At 44.3% G+C, this 9798-nt stretch overlaps 1 pseudogene; it reads left to right on the top strand.

Annotated features, from left to right (window-relative positions):
* The first annotated feature begins 6884 nt into the window (after positions 1 to 6884).
* On the top strand, positions 6885 to 7168 carry Rpl27al1 (ribosomal protein L27A like 1; annotated as a pseudogene).
* The last annotated feature ends 2630 nt before the right edge of the window (positions 7169 to 9798 follow it).

The following is a 9798-nucleotide window of genomic DNA, read 5'->3' as shown; positions in this document are numbered from 1 at the left end:
CTCACCCTTGACCTTACCGGAAAAAAGACCCGGCTTTTACATCTGGCATGGGTCCTCCTGTGCCCTGGGAACGGCAGTAACCATGGGGCAGGAGTCCAAACATAAACAGACCTGCAGAGCAAATGTGCCTCTGGTACCACCTAGGTGGCCACCACACCAAAGGAACGCTTTTATGACCGTGGAAGGAAGAGGAGCATGTGCCTTACATAGCCAGGTGAGCACTCAGATGACAGCGGCAGAAGTCACTGGCTCTTTCTTTTCACCTCCCTGTCAGCGATCGGAGCCCTTGTTAGAGGAGCTACCGCTCTCCTTTGTAACTTGGCATCAAAGGCTCCAAAGAAGAGCGATAGCCTTCTAGAAGCCAGCCGGAGGTATCCATTTGAAAATCTTTTCCCCTGATGTTGAGAAGCAAGCCGGAGCAACATAACCCTTGGTTCACCTTGGAAATGAGGATTTGGTTCTCAGTGACTGAGAGAGTAAACCCCTAATGGGCCCCAGGAGAACCCTGGCAGTATTAAGGAAGCTTCAAAATAATCGAGACTCTTCTAGAGGGTCTTCAGGGACCACCCACGCCGGAGATGAATCATTTGCACAGGGATAACACACCTCCCACTAACAATGCCACCCACAGGCTTCAGAGGACCCATGGGCTTTTAGAGAGAGAAAAGAAAACTCCCTCAGCTTGGGACTTGAACTCATCTTCTCCTTGGAGGGCACGCGCCTTCCAAGTCAGGAAGTCAGCTGATTTCCTCTGTCATCCCCGTCCTGTTGACCTAGGCCAGAATTAGTTAAGTACTTGTCTTTAATCTACTGCCTCAAATTTTTAAAAGATTTTATTTACATTTTAAAGTTATGTGTTTATGTGTGTTCCCTCATGTAGGTTTGTGCACAGTAGAACAATGACTGTAGAAGCCAGCAGAGGGCATCCTGGAACTGGAGCTGTTGGCAACTATGCCTGCAACATAGGCGTTAGGAACTGAACCCAGGGCCTCCGCAAGAGCAGTCTGAGCTCTTATCCACTAACCCTTTTCTGAAGCTCCTACCTCAGATTTTTTTGATCAAAGACCTAGAGAGTAGTGGCTGCTAAGGTAGCTGAGCAGTCCTAGTGACCTGGGATCAGTCCCCAACTATAAAGTATATGGAGAGGGTCAGCTCTACAAAACTGTGATTTTCACATGCGTACTGTGGTGCACACACACATACACATCATGCATTTACACATGCTAATCATAATGATAATAATACACAACTTTAAAGACCTAGAGAAGAGCAGAAGTTTTATAAAATATTCTGGAATCCATGTTAAATATGAATTTTTTCATCAAAAACTATTAACTTTATAATATGGGATATGGCTGGTTTTTATTATTGTTTTTAAAAAGAAGCATGTTCTAAGAAACTGGAAGCTATAATCAACAGAAAACAACAGAAATCAGAAGTCCATTCCTCCCTGAGTAAGTTGAATAGCTGGACAGAATTGAGATGTCCACCACCCTGTCAAGTCTAAGGCACACAAGCCCTATGCCCACACAGAAACAGAGCTTAATTTATCTTTCAAAAAATTAGTTAGAAACCAGTTGTGATGACATATACCTGTAATCCACACACCTGTAGTCTGAGGTAGGAAGATCATAAGTTAAAGAACTTCTGGTTCACTCCAGTCAGAATGCCAATCACTAACATCACAAATACCAGCAAGGATTCAGGGGTAAGGGGACTATTTACACACTGCTGGGAAAGTAACTTAGCTCAGCCTCTATAGAAATCAGTAGGGAAGCTCTAAGACAAACAAATAACAACAACTAAAAATTAATGGACCATTTGACCCCACAATACCCAACTCCTGGGTATTTCCCAAGAGTCTTAGGTCAACATGTCACAGAGATTCTTGTACATCAATGTTATTGTTACTCTGTTCCCAATAGTTAAGTTAAGGAGCCAATCTAGGTACCTATGACCAGGAGAAGGGTTAAAGAACATGAGATAGATGCATCTACACACGCGTGCACACACACACACATACACACATGTACACATACACGCATACACATGCACACACAGGCACACACACAGTGGGATTTTACTTAATCATAAAGAACAAAATTATGTCTTCAATGAAACAGCTAAAAATTAAAATTATCATATGAACAAATGAAGTCAGACCATGAGAGACAAATACGTTTTCTCCGACTTGTGGATCTAGGTGTCCTAGAAGCACAAACTTATGTCTGCATGATATCATGAAAGAACAAGTGAAGGGTAAGTAGCAAGGGGATGAAGTACTAACAAGGGAGAGAGAGAAGGCAATACCAGCATTTGGAGAACACAGTCAAATGGTGTGTGTGTGCGTTTGTGTGTGTGTGTGTGTGTGTGTGTGTGTGTGTGTGTGTAAGAAAACATCCATGAAAACCCAGTAAATAGATATACACCAATAAAAAAGAAGTCACAAAGAGATGGCAAATTCCATAAAGGCAGCCATTACACTATGGAGCCCATTTGATTCTCACTGTGCACACACAGGCACACACACACAGTGGGATTTTACTTAGTGTTTGATTCTCCACATTAAGAAGTTCAAGATAAGCTTAATTTCATTCTGAGGCTACTTAAACGCCCAACAAGCCTAACTTGGGAAAGAGACTTACATTCAGCCCTGGGAAATGAGCTTTGCCCTATCAGGTAAGCATGATTCTTCTATGCAGTCACAATGCAGACAACAGCATGGCCCTGTCCTCATCTGGCTAGGAAAGAATTTAATTATGTCCTATTGTGTCAAGCTGTGGATTAACTTTAATTTTCAGAAGCTCCCGGGATGTAAGAGTCAAGGTTAACACTCCATCTGGGAAATTCATGCTAAATCCCATGCACCACTGTGTGAGGAATCCCATTGTCCCAGTAGCATAGCAACTAGTCCCAGGAGGGCCGATCCTACTCAGCAAAATTAAGAGCCCAGGAAGTCACCAACACTGGGACCAACTTATGGAAAAGATATTAATATTTAAAATGCTTAGTGTCTGATCAAAAACAGACTTCATGAAGTTAATTCTAAGACTTAAGCAGGCTGTATGGTGGTCATTATAACCACTCTTGGCAGATTCAGGCAAAGCTCACTGGAGTTAACATTTTAATGAACAGAATCAACTGCCAACTCACCATTCAGAAACTGTATTTCTCCTGGGTGGGCTGGCCAAGCGGCCCCTGCTACTCTCTGGGGGCACATGGTGCCAGCTCATATCTTAGAAATGATATTTGGCCTGAGAGTAGAGCTCCACCAATTGGAAAGGTGGCAGGAAGAGCTACACAGGGTTCAAAGAACTGGAAGAGAAGGGGTCAGTGTGAACCATTTGGATGGTGGAAAATAACTCTACCCAGGGGCTGAAGTCCACTGAGAGTTTCTCCAACCTGAAAGGAACTTGTTTCCATAACAAAACTGGATTGCTAGAAGGAATCTTGAAGGGATCCCCTGGGGCATTTTAACTTTATCAAGACTCCACTCTCTTGTTCCGGACAGCAAAGGCCTTTGCAGGAAGCAGTGAACCGGCCAGTGGTGTGGTATAGTGTAAACCCAGGCCTTGCTTTTGAATGTAACAGTGTTGTCTGTGCTTCTGAAAGCACCCTGTGGCATGTGAAGCCTTCTCCCACAACCCGGGGATGCAGGGAGGCTGCAAACGTTGAGTAATCTCTACAGAGGGGATGGCTACATCATTTCAGCCCACTGCTAAGTTGTACCCATCTGCTTCCTAAGGACTAAGTAAAATGGTGTGTGTGTGTGTGTGTGTGTGTGTGTCACGCGTGTGTGAAACTGACTATCGTAGTTTGCATATGAAATGCACCCTATAGGATTCAGAACCCTTAGGAGGTAGAGTCTTGCTGAAGGAAATATGTCACCAGAAGTTGCCTTTGGGGTTTTAGAGCCTTGCCTTACTTCCTGTTCTTTCTCTGCTTCCTGTGTGTGCATCAAACGTGATTGGCCAGTTACCCAACTCTTAGGTCCCTTTTATGCTCCTGCTGCCCCATTGTGGAAAACTGTATCCTTCATAGAACTGTAAGCCAAAAAAGTTCTTACATTGCTTGTTGCTAGACTATTGTATCACAACTACAGTAGTAAAATGAAGGCAGATGTGGGGAGATGAGAATCATATAAAGGAGAAATAGCTTCGCCTATAAACAAAGATAAGGGGTTCCTGTGCCTGCTCAGCCCTGGCATTTACCATGCTTCCCACACTGAGGTCACATTCTCACACCCACCCCTGTACAAAGGCAAGCTCCAGGCAGCAAAGCCATGCCTTCAGTACTCAGTGTTCCCAGAGTCTTAGGAGTGCACAACCAGAACATGATTTGCACTCCTCCACGACTAGGTTCCAAAAGAGAGCATTTAGCTTACACTGCGAGTGGACTATGATTCAGCTGAGGAAAAATCCCGAGGCAGGTTTGCATGGGGAAGAAGGGAGAATTGTGGGTTGTCTCTGCCAACACTCCCGTAGTCTTTCACCTGAAAGCTATTGCCTTGGCTGACTAGGATGGGTACGTGTCTGCTCTCTCAGGTGTGGGAGCTCCAGTTAAACTTGCTAGTACTTTCTCTTATTCAGTTACCCCAGGACATTGAGGCTGCTTCACCCAGACCTCGCTTGAAACTGCTGCTGTAGGAACTGTGGAGGAGCAGGACAAATTTCCCAAACATATGCAGTTCCTCTACCACAGACTCAAACAGCATCAGAATGAAAAGACCAAAACCCAAACTCCATTGCCAGTGAACATGTGCTTTTCTCTGGCCATTGTTTATAAACCAAGGCTGCAGGAGTAACACCATGGTCTAGTGCTTGCCCAGCATGCAAAAAGAACTACAATAAAACTAACAGCAGATGGTTCCCTAAAGCAGACAATGGTTACCCTAATGCTGTTAGGAGGTTTTGCATAAACTAAATGAAAGTCCTACTGTTTTATATCAGGGGTATTTAGCACTGATGAATATGGTATCGCGAGATTGTGTCGGAGTCCTGGAAACAATTCTCTTCAGATCCAAGGGCTGACTATATATGTCTCTTGTGATAGCATCATGGCTCGAGTCCGGATGGACTACACCAAGCCAATGCAGTTCCACATATGAGAGGTTTATTGTGGGGGGAAGGGGGCAAAAGGGGTGACGAAGATGAAGGGGGGAAAGAGAGAAGAAGGGGTGAAGGTAAGGAAGGTGATGCCCTTTATTTAGCCTGTGATATAACTGCTCACAGGTAGAGGTGGGAAGTGGACTCTGGGGTTGTATGGCAATTGCCATGGCAACAAATGCATGGGTTCCTATGCATGGGCCTATGGGTGATGTCATCGTCATCATTGGATTCAGAGGTGATCTGCAACTATAAAGCTGGTTCCTGATTGTAAAGCCGGTTCTTGATGCCAACATCTCTGTGTATATGTTTATATATGTTGTTACATATACACAACAGTTATGCGATGTTAGCTATATTTCCACTGCTGTGACAAAATGCCCAAGAAGAAAATCAGAAAAGAAAGACTTATTTCAGCTCACTGTTTCAAAGGTTCCAACTTGGTTCTGTGCTTCTGGGTCTGTAATGAGACAGACCACTGTGGTGAGAGAAAGCTCTTCATCTTATGCTAATCAGAAACAGAAAGAGACAGAGAGAAAAGGAAGAGCTGGGGTGATGGGTATCTTTCCGGGCCATGCTTCCATGGCTTACAGTGGCCTTCTTCCTTCCTTCTCGGTGCTCCCTTCCAATAATGCTTTATGACAACTCCATTAGCAAGCTGACCCAATAGGGTCAGTCTTTCTTAGTGATTGAATCCACCAACTGGGAGCTAAGCTATAATAGGTGAACCCTGTGGGGGACATTTCAGACCCAAACCACAGCAAGCTTACATATCATGTAATACTAGGTGTATAGTTGGTTACATGTGAATGTATCCACCTTTGAGGTTAGGTCTATGAAAAACTTTTGGCTTAAAAAAAAAAACCTAAAGAATTAAAAAAGAAAAGAAAACCCCAAAACAAATGTAACCCAATAGATGTTTTGCTTCTAAAACACAAAGTTAGATCGTATGTAAAAGATATTCTTTCTTTTAATTAACTTTTGCTAAAGAGAAAATTTTTACTTTTGGAAGAATAGTTCAAACTGTGAGCTTTTCTTGAAGTCTAGCAATTTTATTGATGTCCAGTTTGGTTCCTTATTGTTTTTTACCACTGACTAATGTCTTTCCCATTTTCTGACAGAAATGTTGTGATATAGGAGTTTCAGAGAGGCTTTTCAGACAGTTGTTAAGCAGCATTGTAGATAGTTAAGCCCCAAGGAGAAAGACACTCTGTGCTTCTCAAACTGCCCTAACTGCCCTGCTGTTGTAACCACACCAGCGTATGAGCTACTGTGATGCTGTAAGGTGTTGGTTGCATGGGTATTTCTTCTTTCATTGTGGGCTTTTCCTGGATGAGACCCCGCCTTTGGTTTCTCTGGTTACACAATGTTTTCAATAATAGCTTCAATACCACCTTTAACTCTGCTGTTGATATGTGGGTCTTCTTCATAACAACACTTCCTTTCTATCTATTTATAGCAGGTAGCAATTTCCTTTGAGTTGAACCATTCCATCCCTCTGGAAGACTCCTTAATGCTCAGAAAGTCATGTTAAAACATTCTTCCCAGAAAGGAATGGGAAGTTTCGGACTCAAGAAGTAGACAACTCGCTCTTTCTTTTCTACCACCACCATGCCATCCTCTGAGGAAGACCCGGAAACTCTGAGGCCACATGAGACACGGCCACAGTCGCGTCGGTAAGTGCCGCAAGCACCCAGGAGGCTGCGGGAATGCTGGAGGCCTGCATCACCACAGGATCAACTTTGACAAATATCATCCAGGTTACTTCAGGAAAGTTGGCATGAGGCATTACCACTTGAAGAGGAACCAGAGCTTCTGCCCAACTGTCAACCTGGATAAATTATGGACGTTGGTCAGTGAGCAGACACGGGTCAATGCAGCAAAAAACAAGACTGGAGCTGCTCCCACCATTGATGTTGTTCTATCAGGCTACTACAAAGTACTGGGGAAGGGGAAGTTCCCTAAGCAACCTGTCATCATGAAGGCCAAATTCTTCAGCAGAAGAGCTGAAGAGAAGATAAAGGGTGTTGGAGGTGCCTGTGTTCTGGTAGCTTAAAGCCACTTCAGAGGTTAATTAAATGCAAACATTTTCCAAAAAAAAAAAAAAAAGTAGACAACTCGTAAGTCTCAAGAATTTCCTGAAACTAGCAGGATGCATAGGCCTCTCACCAAGATTATGGACTAGTAGTTAACTGCAGTGGGGAGGGAGACTCTTACCAGAAGAATTGTCTGGAGGATTCTTCCACCTGTTGAACTGCCTTCAAGTTGTACAGAGAACCCTAGGGTTGAAACTTTCATGAGTTGTCGTCACCCAAGTTGGGATGGATATTTCAGTGGCCCAGAACCCCATGAGTAACCTCAGTAAACTCACTGATTTGTCACGTTAGGCTTTGGTAGAATTCTTACTTTGGTCTGTTGTCATTTCCCTGTTGGAAGAACAAAGGCTTGTGGCACACTGGGTTACTATAGCAGACGTAATCTCCACTCTCATGAAACTGGTAATCCAGCAAGAAAGTCAAGTTTAGACATCAGGTGTTTTCTGCCATGTGAAGAGAGGGTAATTTAAGTGACTGGAGTGGGGTGGGGGAGGTATGTACCCTCAGCAACACTGTACAAAATTAAGACAAAAATCTATGTCCTTGTCCAGGCTAAGATACTCAGTGTAAGTTGTATGAGTCTTTCTGTAGTGAGGAGTACAAGATGTTCTGGTCATTGGGCCACCCCTGCTCTGCACAGTAGCTCTGGGCTGATGGGTCTTTCTGCTCTGCTCAAAGACTCACTGTGCCTTCTTTTTGGGCAATGAGAAATCTGTTTCCGCAAGACAAAACAAAGGCTGAGAACCCTACAGGAAGTAATGGACGCTCTTGGGAACCAGAGCTTCATTCTGCTTTAAGATGAGGTCTGTGCTGTGGTGGTGCCAGCTGGTGCTCTGCCATATGCAACACAAGCGACAGATCTCAGCACTGGGTCCATGTGCTGATGCAGGAGGGATGTGTGTGTCTTTACTGCAGATGCACCAATCGCCTGAAATAGGGCAGTGGTACCCCGTAGAAAACCAGCAACAACTGCTGCCATGGAACGTGGAATTAAGGAACACAGCCTCCAAAAAGGGAGTTCATGGCACAGGGCTCCAGCTGAGATGTCATTCTTCAGTTAGGGAGTCTGGTAGGAATTTTAGTTTCATATCTGTTTGCTTTCTGTTACTATGACAACATGCTTGAAACTCAAAGATTTTCTTAACTCATGGCTCTGCAGATTGAAAACCGGGAGCATGGTGATGTCATCTGCCCAGTTCTGATGAGGGCCTCATGCAGGTTTAATTCATTACAGAAAGCAGAAGGAAAAGAGGGAAAACCCTCTAATAATCCAGTCTGTGGAAACCAGTCCAGCCCCATGACATTGATTAGCAGCTCACCTTCACAGAGGGCATTATTAATTTGTGTATGAATACTCTAACCCCATGTCCCAAATGCCCTCCAAACACTGCTTCCCTGAAGAATCCAGGCACAATGTGCATCTGGCTGGAGCCCTGCAGGGTCTGGAGCAGTGCTTCCCAACCTTCCTAATTCTGTGACTCCTTAATAAAGTTCTTCATATGCTAACTCCCAACCATAAGACTATTTTTGTTGCTACTTCATAACTGTAATTTTGTTGCTATTCTGAATTGTGATGTAAATATCTGATATTCAGGATATCTGATATGTGAGCCCCAGCAGGATTATGACCTACAGGCTGAGAACTGCTGCCTAATGTTTTGAAACCCTGTGGGGAGCTGTAGTTCCCTCTCCCCAAATGAACTGGATGTATAATTATAATGGCCTGCTCACTGTCCTCCTTGTACCTCAGGCACTCAGGATACAAATTCTGTTTTTGATAGTTGAACATCTATACTCAGACATCTTCAGTTTTAAAACTGGAAACTAAGACAGGGCCCTGTGAGTGGATGGCAGGATGATGGTCAGACTTGGTTGTTAATGTAATTGGATCAAGAATCAAATAGGATGCTTGCCAATCGGCGGATCTGTAAGACTTCTTCCTGGAACATTTAACTAAAGAGGAGAGACCCTCTCCAACCCAGAGTGGGTGGTACCTTCCTGCACAGGCCAAATATAAGGAAGTCCAAAGGAAATTCTATGGCCTCCCCCCCACCTTCTTCTTGCTGGTTGATACACCTGTGTTATGGCTGCTGCCCCTGCCCTGTCACCCCTTCCTCTGTACCCCTGCTTCTGTCACCCCTGCCCCATCATTCACTAACATCAAAACCCCTTCAGCCTTCCAATATGGACTAAAGACTAGAGGTTCTTTGTGAGACTTCCATGAGGCCCCAGCCCCCCTGGGCTCTCAGGCTCTTCAGTGTGAAGACAGCCTTCGTTGGACTACTCAGACTGTACTGTTTACGCCAATCTAACAAGTCCCTCCTTAACATAGCCTTTCAGTTCTGACTCTTCAGAGAACTCTACTTATGTGAGTGGGCGAGGTGGTACATGAGTGGTGAGTGGATAAGCTGAGGCTTTGAACCGATTTGGTCCTTTTTGAAGGGTGGTTGGTTGGGAAAAGCACTCTGTCAGGAGGTGTGGACAAAAGCAGCATGTGGGTTCAACCCCGAAGCCTGCACAACATTGTTCTCAAAGTGCAATTTGGGTGACATAATCGTTCTATTCCATGTGGAATCTTGGCTCTTCCCGGTGTTTCT

This window comes from Rattus norvegicus, chromosome 17 (assembly GCF_021556685.1).
Source record: "Rattus norvegicus strain SHRSP/BbbUtx chromosome 17, alternate assembly SHRSP_T2T, whole genome shotgun sequence".
NCBI lineage: Eukaryota > Metazoa > Chordata > Mammalia > Rodentia > Muridae > Rattus > Rattus norvegicus.
This window is presented reverse-complemented; position numbering and strand designations above follow the sequence as displayed.